The sequence below is a fragment of the Haematobia irritans genome, chromosome 5, assembly GCF_050003625.1.
Source record: "Haematobia irritans isolate KBUSLIRL chromosome 5, ASM5000362v1, whole genome shotgun sequence".
NCBI classification, from domain to species: Eukaryota; Metazoa; Arthropoda; class Insecta; order Diptera; family Muscidae; genus Haematobia; species Haematobia irritans.
The window spans coordinates 160,118,648-160,131,704 of NC_134401.1; the positions used below are offsets into that span (position 1 = coordinate 160,118,648).

At 27.1% G+C, this 13,057-nt stretch overlaps 1 protein-coding gene across 3 annotated transcripts in view; it reads left to right on the plus strand.

Annotated features, from left to right (window-relative positions):
* Positions 1-13,057, plus strand: part of fra (neogenin protein frazzled) — a 350,043-nt gene that overhangs the window by 294,204 nt on the left and 42,782 nt on the right. The window lies entirely within an intron of this gene.

Consider the following 13,057-nt stretch of genomic DNA (forward strand, 5'->3'; position numbering starts at 1 on the left):
TGGCTTGAAAAGCAGCATTTTCATAGCATCCGGGACTGTCAACCAAGAAATTTACGTGAAAGAGTGTTTGAATAAACGTCTGCTGCCTTTCCTGAAGAAACACGGTTGTTCCGTACTGTTTTGACCGGTTTTGGCATCTTGCCATTACGGTAAAAAGGCCATGGAGTGGTACGCCGCCAACAACGTGTAGGTGGTTACCAAGGACAAGAACCCTCCCAACACGCCAGAGCTCCGCCCAATTGAGAAATACTGGGCTATTGTCAAGCGGAACCTAAAGAAGACCAAAAAAACTGCTAAGGACGAGCAGCAGTTCAAGGCAAACTGGCTTTCTGCGGCGAAGAAGGTGGACAAGGTGGCTGTACAAAATCTGATGGCAGGTGTCTAGCGTGAGGCCCGGCAATTCGGATTTGGAAAAGCGAAAGCCTAACTGAATATTTTTCCTGAATTTTATACTAATTGAACTTGGAAAAAGAAATATAATTTGATTTTTTAAATAAACGATTTCACCGATTTACACGCGTTTTCCCTTGACCAAATTTTGACCGTATCACCCTTTATATGTTTTTCTGATTTCGACAAAAATGGTCAAAATACCACCATTTTCCTTGTTAAATCGCCACTACTTAGTCGAAAAGTTGTAAAAATGACTCTAATTTTCCTAAACTTCTAATGCATATATATCGAGCGATAAATCATAAATAAACTTTTGCGAAGTTTCCTTAAAATTGCTTCAGATTTAAATGTTTCCCATATTTATACCCTTCACCACTACTGTGGTACAGGGTATAATAAGTTTGTGCATTTGTATGTAACGCCATGAAGGAAAAGTCTGCGACCCATCGTTTAGTATACCGATCGTCTTAGAATTAAATTCTGAGTCGATTTAGCGATGTCCGTCTGTCTGTCTGTCTGTCCGTCCGTCTGTCTGTTGATGTATTTTTGTGTGCAAAGTACAGCTCGCAGTTTTAGTCCGATTGTCCTAAAATTTGGTATGGGGTCCTGTTTCGGCTCAAAGACGATCCCTATTGATTTTGGAAATCGGTTCAGATTTTGATATAGCTGCCATATATATTTTTCACCGATCTGGTCATAATTGGCGTGTATATCAACCGATCTTCCTCAAATTCCGTACATCCGAATATTTTATGAGTCTCTAAAAACTTGCAAAATATCATCCAAATCGGTTCAGATTTAGATATAGCTCCCATATATAGCTTTCGCCCGATTTACACTCCTTTGTCCACAGAGGCCAATTTTTTGCTCCGATTTAGTTGAAATTTTGCACAGGGAGTAGAATTAGCATTATAGCTATGCGTGTCAAATTTGGTGGAAATCGGTTCAGATTTAGATATAGCTCCCATATATAGCTTTCGCCCGATTTACACTCCTTTGTCCACAGAGGCCAATTTTTTTGCTCCGATTTAGTTGAAATTTTGCACAGGGAGTAGAATTAGCATTATAGCTATGCGTGTCAAATTTGGTGGAAATCGGTTCAGATTTAGATATAGCTCCCATATATAGCTTTCGCCCGATTTACACTCATATGACCACAGAGGCTAATTTTTTGCTCCGATTTAGTTGAAATTTTGCACAGGGAGTAGAATTAGCATTGTTGCTATGCGTGCCAAATTAGGTTGAAATCGGTTCAGATTTAGATATAGCTCCCGTATATATGTTTTTCTGATTTCGACAAAAATGGTCAAAATGCCAACATTTTCCTTGTTAAATCGCCACTGCTTAGTCGAAAAGTTGTAAAAGTGACTCTAATTTTCCTAAACTTCTAAAGCATATATATCGAGCGATAAATCATAAATAAACTTTTGCGAAGTTTCCTTAAAAATGCTTCAGATTTAAATGTTTCCCATATTTTTTACTAAAATTGTGTTCCATCCTAGTGCATTAGCCAACTTAAATTTTGAGTCTATAGATTTTGTAAAAGTCTATCAAATTCTGTCCAAATCGAGTGATATTTAAATGTATGTAGTTGGCACAAACCTTTATATATAGCACCCAACACATCGGACGGATGTGATATGGTATCGAAAATTTAGATCTACAAAGTGGTGCAGGGTATAATATAGTCAGCCCCGCCCCACTTTAGACTTTCCTTACTTGTTTTTTACTAACATATTGTAACATCCCAGGGCATTAGCCAACTTAAATTTTAAGTCTATAGATTATAAATTTTGTTCAGATGGAGTCAGATTTAAATGTATGTATTTGGGTCAAACCCCATATATAGCACCCAACACATTTGACGGATTTGATATAGTATCGAAAATGTGGATTTACAAAGTGGTGCAGGGTATAATATAGTCGTCCCCGCCCGACTTTAGACTTTCCTTACTTGTTTTATTTTATTTACATGTAAAATTAACACGGCTTCTCCTGTTAATTTTGAGTCCCCACACAAATCGCGTTAATCGAGTCGTACCTGTAGCTGTATGCCCTTCCCTTATAATTCCCTAAGATTTTGAGTAGAAATATTTTATTTCTTTTCAATGACTGTAGCATCGGTAGTAGCAATAAGGGAATTTATTTTGCATAACACCCATCCCATTCAATCGTCTTCACTCATTCAACTAGCTCAACCAGCATCGTGCCATCCTTCCATGGGATTGTAGACACCATGATGGTATAAAAGTCTTCTATTTTGTCCATCATTCGTCCGTATGTCCAAGCGTTTATATCTCCCTTGTTTTTTTTTTTTTTTTTTGCTTCCTTTGGGGGTTCTGGTCGTAGTTTAATTGAATAAAGTTTGTATATATTGTATGGGAAATGAATTTATATCTGTTCATAGCATTTGGGCTATGAAATTTCTCTAGAATTGATAGTCACAATGTTGGATGAAGTGCCAAATTGAAAACAAGACTATAGAGAATCAATCTCAATGATAAATCTCTTCTACTGAGTGCTATTTATTTTTATTTGTCTAAAGAAAACTTTTGGAAATTTGAATTTAGATTTGTGTACATTTTCTCGTTGGGCGCCAAATAAATGTTTTGGGTTTTTGTAATCCATTTTAAATTGAATAAAATAAAAGGAAATATGTTTAAATTGTGTTTTTTACAATATGTCCAGGATTATTTATTAACCTAGCTTTACATATTGAGTTATCGAAAAATAGCAGTACAGTCCAAATTGTAAAGGAGATACTTGTTTTGGATTTTACATTCTCATCAGTTCTCGTATTATTGAACAAATTGCCAATTCCATTGACAAGTTATTTAAATTTATTTTTATAACGTAAACTTTGGGAATATTTGAATTGAGATTTGTACACATTTCCCGTTGGGCGCCAAATAAATGATTTTTGTAATCCATTTTAAATTGAACTAAATTAAAGAAAATATTTTTTTATAAAAGGAAAACGATATATACGATAGAACCCATCGCCCTTTGCATGCAAGAAGGACACGGTGTCTATTGCATGGTGGCTCTCTTTTTTACCCATACCCGATTCCTAGATTTGACCTCCGGAGCCCCTTGGAAGAGCAAAATTCACTCTATCCGGTTGAAATTTGGTACGTGGTGTTTGTATGTGGTCTCTAACAACCATGCAAAAATTGGTCCATACCGGTCTTAATTATATATAACCCCATTTAAACCGATCCCCAGATTTGACCTCCGGAGCTATTGGAGGAGCACGTGCTGAAATTTTGTACATTTCGCTAGTATATGGCCGCTAACAACCATGTCAAAATTGGTTCATATCAGTCTATAGTTATATATAGCCGATCCCCAAAAATAATCTACCAAAATTTTATTTCTATAGAAAATTTTGTCAAAATTTTTTTACTATAGAAAATTTTATCAAAAATTTATTTCTATAGAAAATTTTGTCAAAATTTTATTTCTATAGAAAATTTTATTTCTATAGAAAATTTTGTCAAAATTTTATTTCTATAGAAAATTTTGTCAAAATTTTATTTCTATAGAAAATTTTGTCAAAATTTTATTTCTATAGAAAATTTTGTCAAAATTTTATTTCTATAGAAAATTTTGTCAAGTTTTTATTTCTATAGAAAATTTTGTCAAAATTGTATTTCTATAGAAAATTTTGTCAAGCTGAATTATATACGTATTTAATCGGTCTTTTTTTGTTTAATATATACCCTGTATGGACTAACTTACAATTGAGAAGACGGCGTTAAGAAGTTTTAAGATACCTTGCCATCGGCAAGTGTTACCGCAACCCAAGTAATTCGATTGTGGATGACAGTCTTTAGTACAAGTTTCTATGCAATCCATGGTGGAGGGTAAATAAGATTCGGCCTGGCCGAACTTACGGTCGTATATACTTGTTGATTTTTTATTTCTAGCAAACAGTTTGGGACATTTTGTTTATTTTTTAAGAATTCAAACTTAGCTTTAAAACTCGGTTAAAACTGGGATAGAACCGTTTACATGCAAGGAAGACATGCTATCCATTGCACGATGGCTCTTTTTAATACTCATAGTTTGGGCGCCAGCTCTTGACAAATTGCTGATCCTAATTATTAGACATTGGCAAGTTATTCACATTTATTTTTCTAAGGTTGGGCGCCAAATACATAATTTTTGTAATCCGTTTTAAATTGAATATAATTTCATTCGAATTTTTTATGAGAGGAAAACGATACGATATTTGTTTAAGCCAATGATACTGTATATTTTCATATAGTTGAGATGGGTGTTTGCTGTGTTAAGCTCAATTACAAGAATCCCCCTTTTTATGTCAGAGTCCAAAGGGTATTTGAAACAACTTAGGGAAGCTTTTTAAAACCATCAGAAATAGTGTTCGCAAAAAACTGGGATAGAATTTGCATGCAAGCAGGACAATGGCATCCCCTGTATGGTGTCTCTCTCTGTTACCCATAATTTGGGCGCCAATTCTGAATGGTAATTGGTTGTATTTTTTTAGCAAAATGTTTATGGCGCATTTTTTTTATAGAATTCAGACTTTGTGAAGCTTTTAAAATACAATGGTATTCGCTGGGATAGAACCAATGACCCTTTGCATACCATACATTTCATAGAGGCTCTCTTTGTCACCCATCGATTGGGCGCCAACTCTGAATGCTATTTGGCGTTCGCTCAAAATTGGGATAGAACCATTTGCGTGCTATAAATTGCATGATGGTTCTCTTTGTTACCCATAGATTGGGCGCCAACTCTGAATGCAAAAAGTATTGTCCAATTTTTTTTTTTTAGAATTCTGACTTAGTGAAGATTAGAATACTATGGTGTTGGGGCAAAAGTGATATAGACCCCATGACCTTTTGCATACAAGGATTATATGTTATCCATTGCATGATAGTTCTCTTTGTTACCCATAGATTGGGCGCCAATTCCGAATGTTTTTTGCTTATATTTTCCTAGTAACAATTTTTAAATTGATTTTTTTTATAATTCCCATATTTTATATAATTCCCAACACTAAAAATTCCCATATTTTATATAATTCCCAACACTAAAAAAATATCTTGGTGTACGCCAATATAAAATTCTTATTTTCCTTCCCAAAGTTTCGACGCCAGTGGTGTTCTAAAAATATTTCTTTACAACTTTCCATTAATAAGTAATTTTTTATTTAGTTCAAGTTTTTTCTTCTCTTTTTGATTTAACTAATGATTTTAACAAGAATATTATTTAAAAAAATTGCACCATCATTTAACTCCATCCACAATCATTTCAATTCCAATAGTGATTTAATTGAAATTAACAATTTAGAGTTTTTTTTTGGTGTGCCACCATGATGACTGGTTTCAGAAGATTTCCTTATCACGTTCAATATTCTTCTTCCCGCCAATTATGGACTTTAGATGAATTTGGCTTAGTTTTCTTTAATGCGGTATTTTTCATTACTCCTCAATTCACTTCGAATTGAATCAAAATAAGCGCGAACATAATTGGACTAAAGAAATCAAAATCTTCCGCAGCAAAATATCTTGTTTAAACAGATTGCTTCGGTCTTTGGTCTTGTAATTATTAGCCTTTTCCGTTTGAACTAATTTCAACAAAATTTCTATAGAGTACGATGGTTTTTATGCTGTCTTTTTTTGCAGCTTTTCTGGTTTCTTGTTATATTCTTTGAGATTCACAGTGGTCTAAAGGTTGAGAAAATACATTTTTTGTAATAAAAGAATATAAGTACGAACCACGGTTGTGGTAAATTTTCTATTGTTTGGCAGATTGGTAGAATTCCTCTCCAACTAAGATGTAACTCAATTTTCTATAGAAATAAAATTTTGAAAAATTTTTCTATAAAAATAAAATGTTGAAATTTTCTATAGAAATAACATTTTGACAATATTTTCTATAGAAATAAAATTTTGACAAAATTTTCTATAGAAATAAAATTTTGACAAAATTTTCTATAGAAATAAAATTTTGACAAATTTTTCTATAGAAATAAAATTTTGACTAAATTTTCTATAGAAATAAAATTTTGACAATATTTTTCATAGAAATAAAATTTTGACAAAATTTTCTATAGAAATTAAATTTTGACAAAATTTTCTATTGAAATTAAATTTTGACAAAATTTTCTATAGAAATAAAATTTTGACAAATTTTTCTATAGAAATAAAATTTTGATAACATTTTCCATAGAAATAAAATTTTCACAAAATTTTCTATAGAAATATAATTTTCACAAAATTTTCTATAGAAATAAAAGTTTACAAAATTTTCTATAGAAATAAAATTTTGACAAAATTTTCTATAGAAATAAAATTTTAACAGAAATAAAATTTTGACAAAATTTTCCATAGAAATAAAATTTTGACAAAATTTTCTATAGAAATAAAATCTTGACAAAATATTCTATATAGATAAAGTTTTGACAAAATTTCCCATAGAAATAAAATGTTGACAAAGTTTTCTATACAAATACAATTTTGACCAAATTATCTATAGAAATAAAATTTTCTATAAAAACAAAATTTTGGTAACATTTATTATAGATATAAAATTATGCCAACATTTTCTATAAAAATAAAATTTTGACAAAATTTTCTATAAAAATAAAATTTTGACAAAATTTTCTATAGAAATAAAATTTTGAAAAAAAATTCCATAGAAATAAAATTTTGAAATATTTTCCATAGCAATAAAATTTTGACAAAATTTTCTATAGAAATAAAATTTTGACAAAATTTTCTATAGACATAAAATTTTAACAAAATTTTCTATAGAAATAAAATTTTAAGAAAATTTTCTATAGAAATAAATTTTTGAGAAATGTTTCTATAGACATAAAATTTTGACAAAATCTTCTAAACGAATAAAATTTTAAAACAATTTATAGAAATAAAATTTTGACAAAATTTGCTATAGAAATAAAATGTTGAAAAAAATTTCTATAGAAATAAAATTTTGACAAAATTTTCTATAGAAATAAAATCTTGACAAAATTTTCTATATAAATAAAGTTTTGACAAAATTTTCTATAGAAATAAAATTTTGACAAAATTTTCCATAGAAATAAAATGTTGACAAAATTTTCTATAGAAATAAAATGTTGACAAAGTTTTCTATACAAATAAAATTTTGACCAAATTATCTATAGAACTAAAATTTTCTATAAAAACAAAAATTTTGGTAGCATTTTTTATAGATATAAAATTTTGCCAACATTTTCTACAAAAATAAAATTTTGACAAAATTTTCTATAAAAATAAAATTTTGACAAAATTTTCTATAGAAATAAAATTTTGAACAAAATATTCCATAGAAATAAAATTTTGAAAATTTTTCCATAGCAATAAAATTTTGACAAAATTTTCTATAGACATAAAATTTTGACAAAATTTTCTATAGAAATAAAATTTTAAGAAAATTTTCTATAGAAATAAAATTTTGAGAAATGTTTCTATAGACATAAAATTTTGACAAAATTTTCTATGAAAATAAACTTTTAAGAACATTTTTCTATAGCAATAAAATTTTGACAAAATTTTCTATAGAAATAAAGTTTGGCAAAATTTTCCATAGAAAAAATTTTTTGACAAAATTTTTGTTTTTTAAAAATTTGGACAAAATTTTCTATAGAAATAAAATTTTGACAAAATTTTCTATAGAAATAAAATTTTGACAAAATTTTCTATAGAAATAAAATTTTGACAAAATTTTCTATAGAAATGACATTTTGACAATATTCTATAGTAATACAATTTTTAGAAAATTTTTTATAGAAATACAATTTTAAAAAAATCTTCTAAAGAAATAAAATTGAAAAAAATCTGTAGAAATAAAATTATGAGAAATTTTGACAAAATTTTCTATAGAAATAAAATTTTGACAAAATTTTCCGTAGAAATAAAATTTTGACAAAATTTTCTATGGAAATAAAATTTTGAGAAAAATTTTTTATAGAAATAAAATGTTGACAAAATTTTCTATAGAAATAAAATTTTGAGAAAATTTTCTATACAAATAAAATTTTGTCAACATTTGATTTCTATAGAAAATGTTTTCACAATTTTATTTCTATAGAAATTTAGCTAAATTTTATATAGAAATAAAATTTTGACAAAATTTTCTATAGAAATAACATTTTGAGAAAATCTTCTATAGTAATACAATTTTGAGAAAATAATAAATTAATGATTTTTTTCAAGAAAAGAAAATTTTTTATAGAAATGAAATTTTCTTCCATAAAAATAAAATTTTGACAAAATCTTCTAAAGAAATAAAATTAAAAAAAAATCTGTAGAAATAAAATTATGAGAAATTTTGACAAAATTTTCTATAGAAATAAAATTGTGACAAAATTTTCTATAGAAATAAAATTTTGAGAAAATTTTCTGTAGAAATAAAATGTTGACAAAATTATCTATAGAAATAAAATTTTGACAAAATTTACCATAGAAATAGAATTTTGACATTCTATAGAAATAAAATTTTGGCAAAGTTTTCCATAGAAATAAAATTTTGACAGAATTTTCTATAGAAATAAAATTTTGACAAAATTTTCTATAGAAATAAAATTTTGACAAAAAAAATTTTTTTCAAACTATCCACAAATTTGATAAAAAAAAACTTCACAATAAGTTTTTTATTAATTTGGTAGATATTTATTTTTTTTTCAAATTTCGGTAGATCATTTTTATCACGAGTGGCAAACATGGTACGAACCTTTCATCCATGCAAGTTTATTCCCACAATTTTTGTAACAATTTCAAAATTAAAACTATCAGAAATTTATCAATTTGTCCATTACAATTCTATTATTTTTAATGTAAAAATTTTAAAATGACCTCAAATTTAAAAACTATTAAATTATTGGAAATTCTAAAAACTTTTTGAAGTAAAAAGGAATTGTCGCATATTCAAAGGATGGATTTTATATTATTGTTTGCTCTATCACATTTTTTAACGAAAATCCTTTTATAAAGCTCCTTTTCCGGTCTTATCCAGTTTCCCAAGAATTATGCAAAATAGAATAGAGCGGCATCGAGTTTTAATATTCAAAAAAAGAAAAAGTGACTTTAGAATATCAATGAATATTGCTCTTAATATAATTCAAAGCTATGCAACCACTGTTCCCCAAAAGTCAATGAGTGAATGACGAGTTCTGTATTTTTTTTATTGTGATGATGCCGCACTTCCACCCCCTCCTCCACATTTTAATTGTTTGTCGTAATTAAATCAAATTTAAATTTTCAACTTGCGCTTGCTTCGCTCTTGTTTTTTTTTTTTTCAAATAGCAAAAAAATCTCTTCATATATTTCTCCTTCCTTTCCTTTCAATTCAATAAAATTAATTAAGTAAATTCAACAGCGAATTGACTGGTTGACTGATTTACCCCTCAGTCCTCATTTTCAATTTAATCTTAATTTGCCAGTTGTGGAGATGGTAATGGATGAATTTGGTTGGATTGTTCGGTTTGGTCGGTAAATCGTTCGGTTGGTTGGATGATTACTTTCAAAAGTCATTTTTTTCTTCTCTGTAAATGTTTTTCAAATAAAGTCATAAATGCTTTATTGACTACGACGAGTTTTCCCCCCATTAACATTGGAATGGGAATAATGGAAATGTTGGGACTAAAAGTAACTGTGCATCCATTCGAAATGTCATTCGAATCTCAGCTGTGTAAATGTTGGCTAATTAAAACCATGCCATCATTAGCCATGGCATTCGACCCCATCCAACCTCTTGTAAATAATAGAATGCATCGAATGCAAAAGCATTTGATCTAAAGCTCCTACCACAAATGGTCTTTACATCACCATCAGCTGCAGTTGATGTATGTGAGGCTAGACTTTAGTTACATTTGTTACAAATAACAATTGAAGGAAAGGTTATAGCCTGGGTAGGGCCATAATATGCTGCCACACTTTTTTCGCATGCTTTTGTTGCTGGAATTCAATGGCCTGCCGATTTGTGTGGCGTTTCAGATTGGATGTAATTATCGTGGAGACTTGTTGGGACCAAATTGTATAAATCTAGGTGTGAGTTTGAGGTTGACTTATTTTTTTTTTTTCAATAGCAGCAGAGAAGGTCTCATGACTAATTAATGATTTCACCCAAGGATGGCCAGATCCAGTTTACCTCCAAAAACACAAAATCAGTAAATTGACATTAAATTTCGTTTTTGATCTGATAAAATAAGACAATTTTCAATAATTTCCTATAGATAAAAAAATTTTTGAAAAATTTCCTGTAGATAACAAATTTTTAGAAAATGTCCTATAGATAGAAATTTTTGTTAAAATTTCCCATATATAAGAATTTTTTAAATATTTTCTAAAAATAAGAGTTTTTCCCAAAAATTCGTATATATAGGAAATTCTTCCAAAATATCCTATCGATAAGAATTTTTCAAAAATTCTCTATATATAGAAAAAAAATCAAAAATTTTCTATAGATAAGAAAATTATTAAATTTATAAAAAAATTGAATATATAAACATTTTTTTAAATATTTCCTAAAAAAAAAGAATTTTTCTTAAAAATTTCGTATATATATGGGAAATTCTTCAAAAATTTCCTATCGATAAGAATTTTTGCAAAAATTCTCTATATATAGAAAAAAATTCAAAAATATTCTATAGATAAGAAAATTATTGAATTTTTTTTTTATACGTAAAACATGTTTAAAAAATTTCATATAGACAGTAAATTTATTGAAAACTGTCCTATAGATAAGAAATTTATTACATGTTTCCTATACATAAGAGATTTTTCAAAATTTTCTATAAATAAGAAAATTTTCCAAAAAATTTCTAAAATTTCCTATAGGTAAGAAATTTTTCAAAAACTTCCTATAGATAAGATTTTTTCCAAACATTTCCTGTTGATAAGAAATTTTTCACAAATTTCTAGCCAAGAAATTTTTCACAAATTTCTATATGTAGGAGATAAGAAATTTTTCAAACATATAAAAAATATTTCAAAAATTTCTAATAGATCCTAAATTTTTCAAAAATTTTCCATAGATAAGAAATTTTTTAAACATTTCCTAAGATAACTTTTTTTTAATTTCCGATACAAATTTCTCATAGACAAGAATTTTTTCAAAAATTTCCTATAGACAAGAAATTTTGTAAACATATCCTTTAGAAAAGAAAATTTTCAAAAATTTGATAGATAAGATTTTTTTTTTTAATTTCCCAAGATATTTTTTTAAAGAAATTTTTCACAAATCTCCTACAGGAAAGAAATTTTTCAAAAATTTCTTATAGATAAGAACTTTTTCAAAAATTTTTTATAGATAAGAAATTTTTCAAAAATATCATTTAGAAAAATTTTAAAAAATTTGATAGATAAGAAATTTTTTTAACAAATTCCCAAGATATTTTTTAACGAAATTTTTCACAAATCTCATACAGAAACTAACATTTTCACAAATTTCCAATAGACAAGAATTTTTTCAAAAATTTCCTATAGAGAAAAATTTTTTCAAAAATATCCTTTAGAAAAGAAAATTTTCAAAAAATTGATAGATACGATTTTTTTTTAAATTTCCCAAGGTATTTTTTAAAGAAATTTTTCACAAATCTTCGACAGAAAATAAATCCTTAAAAAATTTCTTATAGATAAGATAATAAATTTTTCAAAAATTTCCAATAGATCCGAAAATTTTTTATAGATAAGAATTTTTTTAAAAATTTCGTAAGATATTTCTTTTTTAATCTCCGATAGAAATGAAAGTTTTCACAAATTTCCCATAGACAAGATTTTTTTCAAAAATTTCCTATTGACAAGAAAATTTTCAACAATATCCTTTAGAAAAGAAAATTTTCAAAAATTTGATAGATAAGATTTTTTTTTTAATTTCCCAAGATATTTTTTTAAGAAATTTTTCACAAATCTCCTACAGGAAAGAAATTTTTCAAAAATTTATAGATAAGAACTTTTTCAAAAAATTTTTTATAGATAAGAAATTTTTCAAAAATATCATTTAGAAAAGAAAATTTTCAAAAATTTGATAGATAAGAAATTTTTTTAACAAATTCCCAAGATATTTTTTTTTAACGAAAATTTTCACAAATCTCATACAGAAATGAACATTTTCACAAACTTCCAATAGACAAGAATTTTTTCAAAAATTTCCTATAGAGAAAAATTTTTTCAAAAATATCCTTTAGAAAAGAAAATTTTCAAAAAATTGATAGATACGATTTTTTTTAAATTTCCCAAGGTTTTTTTAAGAAATTTTTCTCAAATCTCCTACAGAAAAGAAATCTTTCAAAAATTTCTTATAGATAAGAAATTTTTCAAAAATTTCCAATAGATCCGAAAATTTTTCATTGATAAGAATTTTTTTTTTTTAATTTCCTAAGATATTTCTTTTTTAATCTCCGATAGAAATGAAAGTTTTCACAAATTTCCCTTAGACAAGATTTTTTTTCAAAAATTTTCTATAGACAAGAAAATTTTCACAATATCCTTTAGAAAAGAAAATTTTTAAAAATTTCATTGATAAAATTTTTTTTTAAATTTCCCAAGATATTTTTTTAAGAAATTATTCACAAATCTCCTACAGAAAATAAAATGTTCTTATAAATAGGAAATTTTTCAAAAATTTCCAATAGATCCGAACATTTTCCATAGATAAGATTTTTTTTATT